Source organism: Rhinatrema bivittatum, chromosome 4 (genome assembly GCF_901001135.1).
Source record: "Rhinatrema bivittatum chromosome 4, aRhiBiv1.1, whole genome shotgun sequence".
NCBI classification, from domain to species: Eukaryota; Metazoa; Chordata; class Amphibia; order Gymnophiona; family Rhinatrematidae; genus Rhinatrema; species Rhinatrema bivittatum.
The window spans coordinates 92,207,026-92,222,774 of record NC_042618.1 but is presented as its reverse complement, the minus strand read 5'-3'; the positions used below and the strand labels follow the sequence as shown (position 1 = coordinate 92,222,774).

General features: G+C 41.8%; 1 long non-coding RNA gene across 1 annotated transcript in view; it reads right to left on the bottom strand.

Moving 5' to 3' along the window:
• Positions 1-10,699: 10,699 nt before the first annotated feature.
• The window catches only part of LOC115089327, a 38,972-nt gene continuing 33,922 nt past the window's right edge, over positions 10,700-15,749 (bottom strand). Inside the window, exon 4 of the long non-coding RNA XR_003856076.1 lies at positions 10,700-11,451. This is a non-coding gene — a long non-coding RNA (uncharacterized LOC115089327). The remainder of the gene's footprint in view (positions 11,452-15,749) is intronic.

The window sequence follows — 15,749 nt, the reverse complement described above, 5'->3', positions numbered from 1 at the left end:
TGGAGGTGAACCGTGGAAGATTGAATCCGACTGAACATTTCCATCGGAGAAAGGAGGGTCTTTGCCTTTACTGTGGCACTTCCGGACATCTTCGGCAGTTTTCGCCGGCCCGTCCGGAAAACTGCAACACCTGAGCCCGACAGGGGTCCCGAGCTTAGGCGCTTCTGTCACTGGCTCTCAAATCCTGCTTCCATTCTCTCTAAGCATCCAGGCCCACTCCTTCACCACTACTGCTCTGGTCGATACAGGAGCAAGTGGCAGCTTCATCATGGATGACATCATCAAGCTTCTGAACATTCCTCTTCAGCCATTAGATGTGAGTCTCTGCATCGCCTCCAGTCCATCTTACCGTGGGCACTCTCCACGAAGAGGAAGTGTCCTTCTATGTGTTAAAATGTTCCATACATCCAGTCATCCTGGGACTGCCTTGGCTCCATGTCCACGAACCCCAGTTCAATTGGCATTCCCTGCAGTTAGTGCAGCAGGGTCCCAAATGCCAGAAGACATGCCTATGTCAAGTATCCCCAATGGTCTCTGTCATGAAGTCCAACACTCTATCTGGTTTGCCTACTCAGTATGTTGAGTTCGAAAATGTCTTCTCGAAGCAGAAGGCAGATACCTTGCCCCCGTTATGCAAATTCAGTTGCTCCATAGAGCTTCTGCTGGGCACAATGCCTCCCAAAGGCAGAACTTACCCATTGTCAAAGAGAACCTAGAGAAAGGGTTCATTCGTCCCTCAGATTCTCCCGCTGAAGCGGGCTTCTTCTTTGTTAAGAAGGACGGCAGTCTATGCCCTTATATTGATTACAGAGGGTTCAACACCATAATCCGCAAAGACCGTTACCCTCTGCCCCTTATCAGTGAGCTGTTTGACCATCTTCAAGGGGCACAGATCTTCACCAAGTTAGATCTGTGGGGTGCGTACAATCTGGTACGAATCCAACTCAAAGATATCTAGAAAACTGCATTCAATATGAGGGATGGTCACTATGAATATACAGTGATGCCCTCTGGGCTATGCAATGCCCCAGCAGTCTTTCAATGCCTTATGAATGAAATCCTCTGAGACCTCTTATACTCCTTCATAGTCATGTATCTCGATGATATCTTGATGTTTTCCAAGGATCTCAAATCCCATCGAGATCATGTTTGGATTGTCCTCCAACATCTGAGAGAGAATCATCTATATGCCAAGTTAGAAAAATGCCTCTTTGAGCGAAATCACTTACCCTTCTTAGGGTACATCATATCCGATCAAGGCTTCTCCATGGATCAAGAGAAAGTCCAAGGGATCCGAGATTGGCCCCAGCCAGTAGGCCAATGGGCATTACAACATTCCTTTGGTTTCACCAATTATTACTGGAGCTTCATTGCCAATTATTCTACCCTAGCTGCTCCGCTCACCGCTATGACCAAGAAAGGGGCTAACACTCGTGTGTGGATTCCCAAGGCACAAGCCGCCTTTCAGACATTAAAAGAAGCCTTCTGTTCTGGCCCTTGTCTTCAGCATCCAGACCCAAGATGTCCATTTGTCATCGAAGTCGACGCCTCCGCAATTGGAGCGGAAGCCATCTTAAGTCGGTTTTCTCCAAAGGGTAAATTAATACCTTGTTCATTTTACTCCCACAAGCTCTCTCCCACAGAGCAGCACTACACCGTGGGTGACCGAAAACTTCTCGCCGTCAAGTTGGCACTGCTCCAAGACAAAGGTCCACCTCCAAACGCAAGAACTCCATCTTCACAGATGGGTTCTCCTTGTGATTCCTGGCTTGGGTCCCCATTTTTTCTACCCTTCTCTGTTTCCAGGGTTTTCTAGATTTTTCTGATTCCTGTTATACTTTGGGATCTGAAAAAAGGAGTATCTTGCCAATGGAGTTTTTCTTTTATCCTGACACTCCTTGGCTTCGGCCCGGGTAGTGACCAAGATCTCTGAGATCTTGATATGCTCTGAGAAACCTTCCCAATCACATTATAAAATAACTGGGTAAGGGAGTCCGGTCACAATTGCCACCCTCAGCATCATAGGTTGGCCCCCTATCTGCATGCTTGCCAAGGTACTAGAGTAGTCCCTTACTTCCCCATGGACATACTAGCTTCTTATTAGATCCCTATCATCTCATAAATGTGTTTTCACCAATTTGGCCCTTACCAGGGTCTGAAAGCTCCCCAAGTATATTACTTTTCTTACTTTCTCTTTCTCAATCTCCACTTCAATAACCACCAGTTGGTTCATATTCCCAGCTTGAGAGAAACCTGCTAGGCAAAGTTCCACCAAGTTAAAAACCATATATGGGCACTTTCTTCTAAAATGCCCTACTTCCCTTTAGGAAAAACAGGCTCCTCAGCGTGCTATTACATAGGTATCCCTGTTACTCCTGGTCTCATGGCCTGCCGGTAAAGAGTTTGTGGTTCAGAGGCTAAGGGACTCACTCACTCCCTGATCAATAAGGAGGATCATGTCCCTAATCCCCAAGTCCCTCCTTTCCCTCACTGTTCCTCTGATTGAGAATCATCCTGGTGAAGTTGGTCCAGGGTCTGTGACTACTGCATCCAAGTACCTCTCAGTTAGAGTGACTACCTCTATCAGGGACATACCTGTTTGTCTCTGCACCCATTCTTAAACTCAAAAGGAGAGGTCTGATAGAAGCAGCTCCACTACAACTGACTCTGTCACTTCAGGCACAGATTTACCATCTGGTTTTGTCCACCACCATCACCCAACCAACATTATTTTGGAATATAAACTGTGCCCTGTCCCCTGGGGTAAAAGGTAGGCTCCTAAACATGTTGCAGTACTTAGACTTCCCCATTCTATTAAATATGGGAGCCTTCACTTCCTGGGCCTGCTGATTGTTGAGAGATCAGTTTGCTGCCTGGACTTCACAGGTAACCAAAAAGACTTCAGAGTCATCATCCAGTCCCATTATAGTTAGTGGAATCTAAAGTTTCAAAGGAGGCCAAGCCCCCTAGGTCCCAAACATAAGAACATAAGAAATTGCCATGCTGGGTCAGACCAAGGGTCCATCAAGCCCAGCATCCTGTTTCCAACAGAGGCCAAACCAGGTCACAAGAACCTGGTAATTATCCAAACACTAAGAAGATCCCATGCTACTGATACAATTAATAGCAGTGGCTATTCCCTAAGTAAACTTGATTAATAGCCAATAATGGACTTCTCCAAGAACTTATCCAAACCTTTTTTGAATCCAGCTACACTAACTGCACTAACTACATCGTCTGGCAAAAAATTCCAGAGCCTTATTGTGCGTTGAGTGAAAAAGAATTTTCTCTGATTAGTCTTAAATGTGCTACTTGCTAACTTCATGGAATGCCCCCTAGTCCTTCTATTATTCGAAAGTGTAAATAACCGAGTCACATCTACTCGTTCAAGACCTCTCATGATCTTAAAGACCTCTATCATATCCCCCCTCAGCTGTCTCTTCTCCAAGATGAACAGCCCTAACCTCTTCAGCCTTTCCTCATAGTGGAGCTGTTCCATCCCCTTTATCATTTTGGTTGCCCTTCTCTGTACCTTCTCCATTGCAACTATATCTTTTTTGAGATGCGGCGACCAGAATTGTACACAGTATTCAATGTGTGGTCTCACCATGGAGCAATATAGTGGCATTATGACATTTTCCGTTTTATTAACCATTCCCTTCCTAATAATTCCTAACATTCTGTTTGCTTTTTTGATTGCTGAAGCACACTGAGCCGACAATTTTGAAGTATTATTACTATGATGCCTAGATCTTTTTCCTCGGTGGTAGCTGCTAATATGGAACCTAACATCGTGTAACTACAGCAAGGGTTATTTTTCCCTAAATGCAACACCTTGTACTTGTCCACATTAAATTTCATCTGCCATTTGGATGCCCAATTTTCCAGTCTTGCAAGGTCCTCCTGTAATGTATCACAGTCTGCTTGTGATTTAACTACTCTGAATAATTTTGTATCATCCGCAAATTTGATAACCTCACTCATCGTATTCCTTTCCAGATCATTTATATATATATTGAAAAGCACCGGTCCAAGTGACCAGATCCCTGAGGCACTCCACTGTTTACCTTTTTCCACTGAGAAAATTGACCATTTAATCCTACTCTCTGTTTCCTGTCTTTTAACCAGTTTGTTATACAATCTGTGGGCCTTGCGCACATGTGGGCCTTGTGCACATGCGCATGCAGATTTTATAATCTGCGCATGTATGTGAGGGCGACGTGTGAAGGGGGATTTTAGTAAATTACATGCTGTGATGAAATCATGCCTTCTCCGTTCCCTTCTAGTCTGCTCCAATTAATGAGCGGACTAGGAGGGAACTTCTTTAGCCTCCTACCTGAACTCCCTCCCTCTTTCCCTCTCCTCTCCTCCCCACCCCCTAAACCCTTCCTATTTATCATTTTATATTTTGTTTTTGAACTTACTTCAGGGCCAGCACGCGAGTCATTGGGATAGCATCATCGGGATAGCATACAATGGCGCTATCCCAGCCCTCCCCCCGGCCCTCCCCACCTAGACCAAGCCCCCAGCCTGCCCCTTTTTATGGGCCCAGCACTTGTGCATGTATTGGCAGTTATGTGTGTGGCCAGAATCTTTTTAAAATGCACATGGCGCGCGTGGTGTCCAGCCATGCATCTAACTACCAGAATTTGCATGCGTGGCTGATTTAAAATTAGGCTGATAGTGTAGATATTGCTGGTGGATTTGGTGCTGCTACTGCTGCTGTAGTTCAGTTATCCATGCAAGAAGATTTTGGTGTCCATCTTGGGCAATCATTCTATAAAAAGGAAGGAAAGAAATAAAACCCAAATGTGGCTTCTCAAACACCTTAGCGAGCGGTATAGGAAGCAAAACCCTCTTCTCTCCCCACTTTTTCATCATTCTCTGTCATTGATGCCTATATATCTCTTACCTGACTGAGGCAGGGCTGAGGCAGAGGAACTCTCCCTTTTGATTTTCTGGGAAAGACGTGGGATGCTGCCAGGTACATGTGACCTGGCTTGGCCACTGTTGGAAACATGATACTGGGCTTGATGGACCTTTGGACTAACCCAGTATGTCAAATCTAATGTTCTTAAGTTCTTATGACTCCTCTGCCTCTGCTGCAGGTTGTTGAGTCTTGGATACAGCTCTTTTGGCCTCGTTGGGTGTGTTATATTCCACTACTACTACTATATGTTGTTGTTAGAATTAATTATAAAATTGCTTCCATTATTCACAAGCTGCTGAAAGTTGACAGTTTTCCTTGGATAAGTTCACTTTTGAAAATCTATGTTCCTGTGCATTCATTACAGTCCTCTCAGTAACATTGTTTAGTAGTTCCATCTATGAAAATGACTCATTTGGAAGAGACATAAGAGAGGGCATTCTAGTTGTAGGGCAGTTTTACTGGAATACTTTGCCTGAACAGATAAAGAGCTCACTGTGTAGCAAAACTTTCAAGAACATGATAACACTCACAATTATGAGTAATTATAAACGAGCTATGTTACCGTATAGTCTTGGCACTTGTTTAGTGATAGATTTTATCTGTTTTCCAATATTAATATTGGTGCCTTCCTGTAAACCGTTAAGATGGTACTTAACTTAATGACGGTATAGAAAAGTTTTTAAATAAAATAAATAAATAAATTATTGAAAACCTATTTGTTCCAGTTATCCTTTAATTCTGAGTTGTTTGAGATCCTGGTGTTATATAATTTTACATTTTTATTTGTCTGTTTTATGCTGCATTTAATCCTTTTCGTCTTAGGTGCAATTTTGTTAATGTATCTGATTTTTATATGTGTATCTTTTGGAAACTACTTTGAACTATTTCTATGTGGTATAACAAATTTTCAGATGAATAAATAAATAAAGTTATTTATTTATTTTTTATTTATTTATTAGTGGTTTTTATATACCACTCATAGTTTGGAACATCTGATCAGTTTACAGTAAAACAGCAACATTCAGCAACAAGCTTTACAAGTAATTTAGTGAGTAACAACGTAGGCAGTAGGAAGAAGGAGGAGAACAACAAGAGCGAGGTGAGATGGTGGAAAGTGGTCCACTGGTGATAGTTCCATACCCTAATGGTGGCTCCAGGGGAGAGCTGGAGTCAAATTAGCCACAGTCAGGAACCTTCCTGGAGCCTTCCAATTAACCACAGTCAGGAACCTCAGTACAACATGTGGAAAGGGATTCCTCATTCCTGTTTTTTTTTATTTTTTTATTTTTTTGGAACAGGGTCTTCTTTAGGTCCATAATGGAAAGAGAGGAAGGCATCTCAAAGCAGAAGATATTGAAATTTGGAGAACAGGTGCCACTATTGACTGTTCCATTCCCTCTTGTTTCAGAGCAGAGGGAAAAGATAGGAGATTTATCCAAAACGGGCATTAGCAGGGCAGGGGTAGCAGAAGTGCAATGGCAAAATCTAGCGGTGCACTTCTTTTAGGTTCTTGCTTCAAGGTGGTGAAGGCTGTATTTTTACCAATTGATTCTGAGGAAGAATTTTGTCTTGAATTCTCTGAATTAGAAGGTATTGAAGAGCTAGTATCTGAAGAGAATTTAGGAAGTTTAGGGGGTGGCATCTTAGCCTCCAGTTTGGTGATAGGGGAGAGAGATGATATTGATGAGCAATGGTTAAGCCATAGTCGGCTTAAACTCAATTCCAAAAAAACAGAATTGCTTCTCTTGAGTGTGATTGATAATCCCACAAACTGTCCACCATTATCGGTTACATTAGGTAATGAGGTAATTGAAGTTAAAAAAGTTGCCCGTAATTTAGGAATAGAAGTAGATACTAATCTATCCCTAACACAACATGTTTCTCATTTAGTAAAGAATTCCTTCTTCAAATTACATACCTTAAAAAGATTAAAACCATTATTATTCAAAGCTGACTTTCAAACAGTCCTTCAATCTCTTATTTTTGCTGGTTTAGACTATTGTAAAAGTCTAATTCTGGGTCTTCCAGAGTCCACTTTAAAACCGTTACAACAGATACAAAATTCCGCGGCTCGATTGTTAACAGGTTCGCCTATGAGACATCATATTTCTCCCATCATATTTCTCCCATCTTGTCCAATTTACACTGGCTTCCTATTAAATTCTGTGTGAAATATAAAGTATTGTCTCTAATTCATTCCTTAATACATGACCTGGATTCAACTTGGCTCTGTACCTCACTACGGTTATACAAACCTGCTAGATATCTTAGAACTGCTATTAAATATTTGCTTGATGTTCCTACAGTTAGATTGGCGAGATTAAATATAACCAGAGAAAGAGCCTTTTCGGTGGCAGGACCCTTGTTGTGGAACTCACTTCCCAACACATTAAGGCAAATTACCAATCATAAAGAATTTAAGAAGGCAGTAAAAACTTATCTATTCAAGATAGCTTTCGGAGACCTTGATAGTTTGAACACTTAACCCCAATGAGCTGTACATCATCTACTTTTACTTAACAACCCAGCTATTTACTGTTTATGGTTCTGGTTACTATGTGATAGGGATGTGAATCATTTTTTGACGATTTAAAATATCATCCGATACATTTTAAATCGTCAAAAATCGTTAGAGCTGCGATACAATAACAATTCCCCCGATTTATCGTCAAAAAATCGTAAATCGGGGGAAGGGGGAGGGGAAGGGGGAGGGCGGGAAAACCGGCACACTAAAACAACCCTAAAACCCACCCCGACCCTTTAAAATAAATCCCCCACCCTCCCGAACCACCCCAAAATGCCTTAAATTACCTGGGGTCCAGAGGAAGGGTCCCAGTGTGATCTTTTACTCTCGGACCACCGATGCTTGTAGAAATGGCGCCGGCGCTACCTTTGGTTTTTCCATACGGAAAATGGTGCCGGCCATACAGCGTATGGCCGGCGCCATTTTCCGTACGGAAAAACGATTTGCGGCAAGAGATCGCTCCTGGACCCCCGCTGGACCCCCAGGGACTTTTGGCCAGCTTGACTTGCCAAAAGTCCAGCGGGGGTCCGGAACGACCTCCTGCAGTCAAATCGTGTTGTCTACGGCTGGCGCCATTTTGCGCAAAATGGCGACGCAAAATGGCACCGGCCGTAGACAACACGATTCGACTGCAGGAGGTCGTTCCGGACCCCCGCTGGACTTTTGGCAAGTCTTGTGGGGGTCAGGAGGCCCCCCCAAGCTGACCAAAAGTCCCTGGGGGTCCAGCGGGGGTCCGGGAGCGATTTCCTGCCGCGAATCCTTTTTCTGTACGGAAAAACGATTCGCATGCAGGAAGTCGTTCTCGGACCCCTGCTGGAATTTTGACAAGTCTTGTGGGGGTCAGGAGGCCCCCCCAAGCTGGCCAAAAGTTCCTGGGGGTCCAGCGGGGGTCCGGGAGCGATCTCCTACGCTCCTGACATTGGGGGACAAAAAACAAAATGGCGCCGGCGCTACCTTTGACCTGTCATATGACAAGGCAAAGGTAGTGCCGGCGCCATTTCTACAAGCACCGGAGGTCCGAGAGTAACAGATCACACCGGGACCCTTCCTCTGGACCCCAGGTAATTTAAGGCATTTTGGGGGGGTTCGGGAGGGTGGGGGATTTATTTTAAAGGGTCGGGGTGGGTTTTAGGGTTGTTTTAGTGTGCCGGTTTTCCCGCCCTCCCCCCCCACTGGACCCCAGGTAATTTAAGGCATTTGGGGGGGGGTCGGGAGGGGGGGGATTTATTTTAAAGGGTCGGGGTGGGTTTTAGGGATGTTTTAGTGTGCCGGTTTTCGATTTACACGATTTTCCCGATTTTCATGATATTTAAAAAACCCAAATGGCGACGATCCGATTCCCTCCCCCTCCCAGCCGAAATTGATCGTTAAGATGATCGATCACACGATTCACATCTCTACTATGTGATATAGGGATAGATTTTCAAACCACGCGAATTGGCGTACTTTTGCTGGCGCATCAGGCGCAAGCAAAAGTACGCAGGATTTTAGTAGATACGCGCGTAGCCGCTAAAATCCTGGATCGGCGCGCGCAAGGCTATCGATTCTGTATAGCTGGCGCGCACCGAGCCGCGCAGCCTACCCCCGTTCCCTCCCCTCACCTTTCCCTCCCTTCCCCTACCTTACCCACCCTCCCAGCCCTGTCTAAACCCCCCCCTTACCTTTGTCGTGGGATTTACGCCTCCCGGAGGGAGACGTAAATCCCCGCGTGCCAGCGGGCCGCTAGCGCGCCGGGACGCAACCTGGGGGCAGGTACGGAGGGCACGGCCACGCCCCCGGACTGCCTGGGCCGTAACCACGCCCCGGGCCCACCCCCAAAACGCTGCCGACACGCCCCCAAAACGCCGCGCCGACCGGGCCTGCCCCCGACACGCCCCCCTCGCCAAACCTCGGGACTTACGCGAGTCCCGGGGTCTGCACGCGCCGGTAGGCCTATTGAACATAGGCGCACCGGCGCGTAGGGCCCTGCTCGCCTAAATCCCCCCGGATTTAGGTGGATTTAGGTGAGCAGGGCTCTGAAAATCCACCCCTTAGTTTCTAGGATATTTTCCTTTATCTTTTCTGGCTTTCACTTGTTTTTGTAAAAATAGTATAGTTACTTTTAAAGGATTAGGGTTTATAAATATATATTGTATTTTTTTCCCTTTCTATTACTCTGTTTTGTTCGTTATTTTTTGTTTTATTTTCATTTTTATTTTATTTTTAGTTCTTATTGTTTTTAGTTAAATAAATTTTATTTTTAGTAATTTATTTTTTGATTTCTTTTAAAATCAAACTTTGTAAACCGTTTTGGTCAAACTTTGTTTTTGAAAGACAGTATAGAAATATTTTGAAATAAAATAAATAAATAAATAAACCCCCAGGAAGAACAGACATGCAGGTAAAGAGCATCAGCAAAACCCCTGGAATTCTTCCTTGGGAGCCACCCTCTACATCAATTCTAGTACTAGAATCAGCCTCAACAGATGTCAAGAAGGGATCAGTAAATAAATCCCTGATCTGAATGCAATTAAAAGTGAGTGAGGACCCATATTTTCCTCAGGTATTCACTGCAAGAAGGATATCAGTCAAGGGAAGAAAGTGGGGCATCTGATAAATGCTGGTATACAGCATCACCTGCCAAAGCAGCACTCTAGCATTTTTTGTTAAATCTTGCAGATGTAAAAAACTAAATAAATAAAAGAAAATTGTACATTAAAATATCTTATGAAAGAGATTGGACAGTATATGAGTGTGCAAATATATTTTTGTTTTTATTTCCTTTTTTGCTTTGTTTTGTTCATTGTTTTTATTTCATTTGTGGTTTATTTTGTTTCATTTAATTTATTTGAAACAAAATAAACCAATTAAATAAAAAAACACAACAAAACAAAATACAGAGCCTGGGGACCCCTCTGTGCTGAAAAATATTGTCAGTACTACAAAAATTTAAAAATTGAAATCTATTCTACTGAATATTTTCCTTTCCCCTCCTACATTCCTCCCCCCCCCCCCCCCCCAAGTCTCATTACCTCATCAATGGGTCCCTAGAAATTCAAAGTGGACAGGAGCAAACCCCAGGAATTCCTGCCCCATTGGGTTCGTTCTTAAAATTAGTGTTGATGATTATTTTTTCCTGTGGGGTAGGATGGAGCTGGTGGCTTCCTGCAACAAAACTTTGTAAAATTGAAATGAAATGAAAACACATCTTTAAAAGTAAATTGAGAGCTTTTTATTTAGATATCAATGTGGTAATAGATATTTTGCAAAAAGTACAAGGATATGCAATAATCTTTTACTCTGATATAACATCATTATCAATAATTCTTAGCCCTCATTTTCATGTATATTTTCAAGTATATTCTTCAGAAAGCTAAGGAAAACTTTGTTATTCAATTTTAAATAAGAAACAAGTTTAGCGTTGTAAGACAAATTTTTATTTTATTTCTGGACTTTCTTTTCTTGCTTTACTTTGTTGTCTCTGCCACAGCCCTTTCCAAAGAGGTGCATTTTGTGAAGATGGGAGATTTAAGATAGATCCTGCAGGTCTACTTTTATTAAATGTAACAGTTTTATGGGAAACAGTTTTTCATTAATCCTCGGAGTCAAAAGTACCCAATGAACAAAAAGGTTATGCTCATTTCTTAGTTAAGGAAAGAAAGACCTCCTAAGGGCAGCAGCCAAATCATAAAAAGTGATTCGGCTATGAAAAAAGTTTCAAGTACCTCTTTTTAATATGGTTTCTACAAGTTACATTGAAGATGGTTTTCCTATTGAGAGACATGTTCTTTATGAAATATCTTTTCTATTATTAAGGTAGTATTAAATCAAACTATAAGAAAAGTAATACTTTGTAATGGAGTCTACATTCTCCATAGAGAATAGGGACAGAATGAATAAGCCTTCAGAGCCTGGGAACCAGAGATAGACATGACCAAATAAAGTTCAGGCTACTGAGGTGGGACTTGATAAGAAGAAGGGAACAAGCTCCACTCAGGTCAACCACAGTCACAGAGATCTAGAAAAGAGAAAACACAAATTAAAGAAGGCAGGGTAGCAAGAAGCAGTACAGAGAAAAGCCTGCAGGCAGAAGAGATACTGACACACTCTGTTCAAATTTTGGCTGAAGAAGATTTTGTAGCCATGTATCTCTGAGAGTTCACACGGAGGTATTTTGCAACTTAGTATCTCTGACCATGCAGATGGAGATTTGTCTGTTTTGATATTATTGAAGATCTTTTTGATCTCCTGCTTTGTCCCTCCCTATGCAGCCAGTGCGAAACACAGCCTGTGTGGGGGGACATACAATGTTTCTACCATAAACTGTTCCATTGCTTCTATACGCAAGATATGTCTGCCTGAAAATGTTGTTGATTGAATAAAATACTTTATTTACTTCAGTACGGCTGTTGTGCTTGTAGATGTTCTACCTTCCCTGACACACCTTTGTTTTATTAGAAGAGATACTATGTCATTGTGGAGCAGTCTATTAATCCCAGAAAACCAAAGAGAGAAGGCTTGATGATTCCATCTCTTTAAATCTTCAGAAAATTCAAATAATAATTTTGGGCCCATCATCTCCCTATCACATTCCATCAACTCTCACATTCAACAATTATATATTCTCCATTGTACATAATGTATGTGATCTAGGTGTTATCCTGGACCCCCATTATCCATGAAATCTCAAATTAAAGTCATCACTCAAGCCTCTTACGCCAAACTCAGATTACTTCGATACATAAAAACTCTCTTACAACTGCCTAATTTCTGTACTGTTCTCCAGGTCCTAATTCTATCAGGCATCAATTACTGTAATTACCTATATACAGGATTAGCTCAATGCACACTCAGAGCCCTACAACTTGTTCAAAATGCCACTGCCCTTCTGCTCACTGGTTGCCTGTCCAATGGAAAATACAATACAAGATGGCTGTTATGATTCCTAACTTACTTAAAAATGTCACTTCTCCCTGGATTAGCTCATCATTACATCTCTATGTTTCTATTAGAAACCTCAGGTCGTCCAATCAACTTCTACTTGATGTTTCCATCTGCTAGGCATGCAAAAGGGCAATTTCAGTAGCAGGATCACCATCTAGAACTTTATTCCCTTAACAATTTGTTCCCTCCATGTGACAAGGGCTATTGGTGCCATTGGTCAACCCCTGTCACATGCTAAGGGCAAAGGGCCATTGGCGCCATTTTGATTAGTGGCAGCCGATGCCCTGAGAGGGAGAGATTGCTCCCGGGACCACGCTGGACCACCAGGGACTTTTGGTCTTGGGGGGTCGGGAGGGTGGGGGTTGCAATTAATTAAATTTGAGGGGTTGGGGTGGGTTTGGGTTTTTTTTAATGTGCCCTTTCTCCCCCCCCAAATGAAATTTTGTAGGTTTTCTTATCTTTTCATTGCCCCCCTCAAAACACAACAAAATAGGAAATATCATCTATATTTTTTAATTTCATCGCATATATATAGATATATTTATATATTTTTTATTTAGATATGTGAACCAGAACTATACACAGTACTCCAGATGTGGCCTCACCATGAAGCAATACAGAGGCATTATGACATTCTCTGCTTTATTCACCATTCTTTTCCTAATGATTCCTAATATTCTGTTTGCTTTTTGACAGCCGCCAAACAGCGAGCCAGATTTTTCAATGATTTATCCACTGTGATGCCCAGATAATTTTCCTGGGTGGTAACTGCTAATATGGAACCTAACATCATATAATTACAGTGTGGTTTACTTTTCCCCCTGTGCATCACTTTGCACTTGACCACATAAATTTCATATGCCGGGGGAGTAAGTGAGGTGGTCAGTGAAAGCTGAGAGGCACCTGTTTGAACTGCCTGGAGGCAGTAAAGAGACATACCATCTTGCTCTTCGACGTGGTGAGAGAGAGCCCGGACCGAGTGGGAGGTCCCGAATGGTGATGTCATCAACCGGCGCCACTGGGAGACTATAAAATCGAGGGCACAGTGGCGACTGACCGGGGAGTGAGTGAGGCGGTCAGTGAAAGCTGAGAGGCACCTGTTTGAACTGCTTGGAGGTAGTAAAGAGACATACCATCTTGCTCTTTGACGTGGTAAGAGAGAGCCCGGACCGAGTGGGAGATCCTGACCGGTGACATCATCAACGGGCGCCACCGGGAGACTATAAAATTGAGGGCACAGCGGTACACAGCCACCGGCGCGCAGCCAAAGCCGTGCGCCAAAGGGGCGTGCCCCTGGTACATCTTTTTCTTTTTCTTTTTTGGCATAATGGGAAGGAAATGGAAATCCAAGAATTACACATCCTCACCAATAACATCAGTGCCGAGAAAGACGGGACCCATGGACTCCCATGTAGTACGTATGGGTGAGTCCATTGGAGAGGACGTTTTAGAAGGAAACTCACAATTGGGAGTATCCTTAAGTCCTAGGTCCCCACAACTTCCTATTCAGCCAAGAAGGGATGGTGCACTTGAAGGAAGTACAAGTATAGACCCAATGCATAGCTTCACCCCTGTTAATTTAGGGGATGTTGAACCAGGAAGGAATATACAATCATTAAGTTTTAATATGGGGGAGGTGGGAGTAGTTGCTAATACAAAAGTTCAGTGTCCAGAGATAATATTTGATCCAAATAATGAGGTATTAGACAATGAAGTAGAACCAGAGAATGTATCATTATTAGATCTATGGAGGTTAACAACAAAAATTGACAAGAAATTATCTAGTTCTATCACTAAGATTCATACTTTCTCATTGGAAACAAGGGGAAAGTTTATGGACCTAGATGATAGGACCAATAAAATAGAAAAGATACTTGGGAACTTGAACCCCTCTGTAAGTAATTTGCAAGCCACAAGTGCATCCTCTATAAAGGACAGTCATACACTGCATAATAGAATTGAAATGCTTGAAAATGAGTTGTGATCATGTAATTTACGTTTGTTAAATTTTCCTATATCCAGATTAATTTCTGCTTTTGAATTATATAAAAAATAGTAGAGATTTTGTCCTTTGATTCAATGCAAATCCCTATACTCTCTAAGATGTATTATATCATATATTATGTTCAATACTATATCTATTGTTTAATGTAACGCCTTACGGCGACAGTTTTGTTCTTTGGAAACCGTCTTGATTTGATTTGTATATCGAGAAAGTCGGTATAAAAAAACCCTAAATAAATAAATAAATAAATATACCAAAAGGAAGTATATTAAAAGCTCCAGAAGGTGGAATTGATATAATGGAAAGTCCAGGGGTCTCCACTTTTTTAGAGCACTCCATGGACAGCATAAATACTAGGGCAACTTTGCTAATTTCTTTTTCCTTAAGATAAGAAAAAGACCTGTTCTTCTCAAAGTATTTTCAACATAAAGATCAGAATTTTTGTGGACAGAAGATACAGGTCTTCCCTGATGTCTCTCATGCTACTCAAGCACGACGGAAGCAGTTCTTGTCATTTAAACAATCACTTATAGAGATTGGGGCTAGTTTTTATTTAAAATTCCCCTGTAAGTGCCAGATAATGTATCAGAATAATAAGTTTGTATTTACTGATCCAATACACCTAGAGCAATTTTTAAGGGATAAGACATCGATAAATGTGTAATGGTGTATAGCATAGGTTGTATTATAGAAATGTTTCAGCTTACCAGATTCGCAACCCACTCCCCCTTGATGTGGGCTAGATAACCTTCAATATGAGTTATGAAATTGTATGGAAATTATGTTCTTTGGAATTCTTGATTATATCATTTTGTTATAAATGTTATATTCATTAAAAAATAAATTAAAAAACAAATTCATATGCCGAGTGCCCAGTCTTCCACTTTTGAAAGGTCCTCCCTCAATTTTTCACAATCCACATCTGATTTTACAACTCAAACTAATTTTGTCTGCTGCAAATTTGAATATCTCACTAGTTCACATATTTGGAAATGGTAAACTCTATTCAAAAATAACATGCACTATTAGCAAATAGTGTGCCCTGTTCTACTATTGTGAACTATTGCATATAGCACATACTATTTCTCAATAGGGCTCACTATTTGCAAATAGTATGCACTAAACAGAAAATAAAAAACTAAATTTTGTGGGGTTTTTTCTATTGTTTCTTTTTTAAACAATATGAAGCGATATGTTGTTGACATTTTCTATATCTTTTTAAATGAAAGCACATCCCTAGTTTTGGATGCTGAATTACTGATACCCCCTGCCATTTGCTGTAGTATAAATTTAGATAAAACTTGTAGCAAGCAGAACATAAGGGAATGAAGTTTCAAGAAAAAGTCCACGAGGTAATGAAACCATTA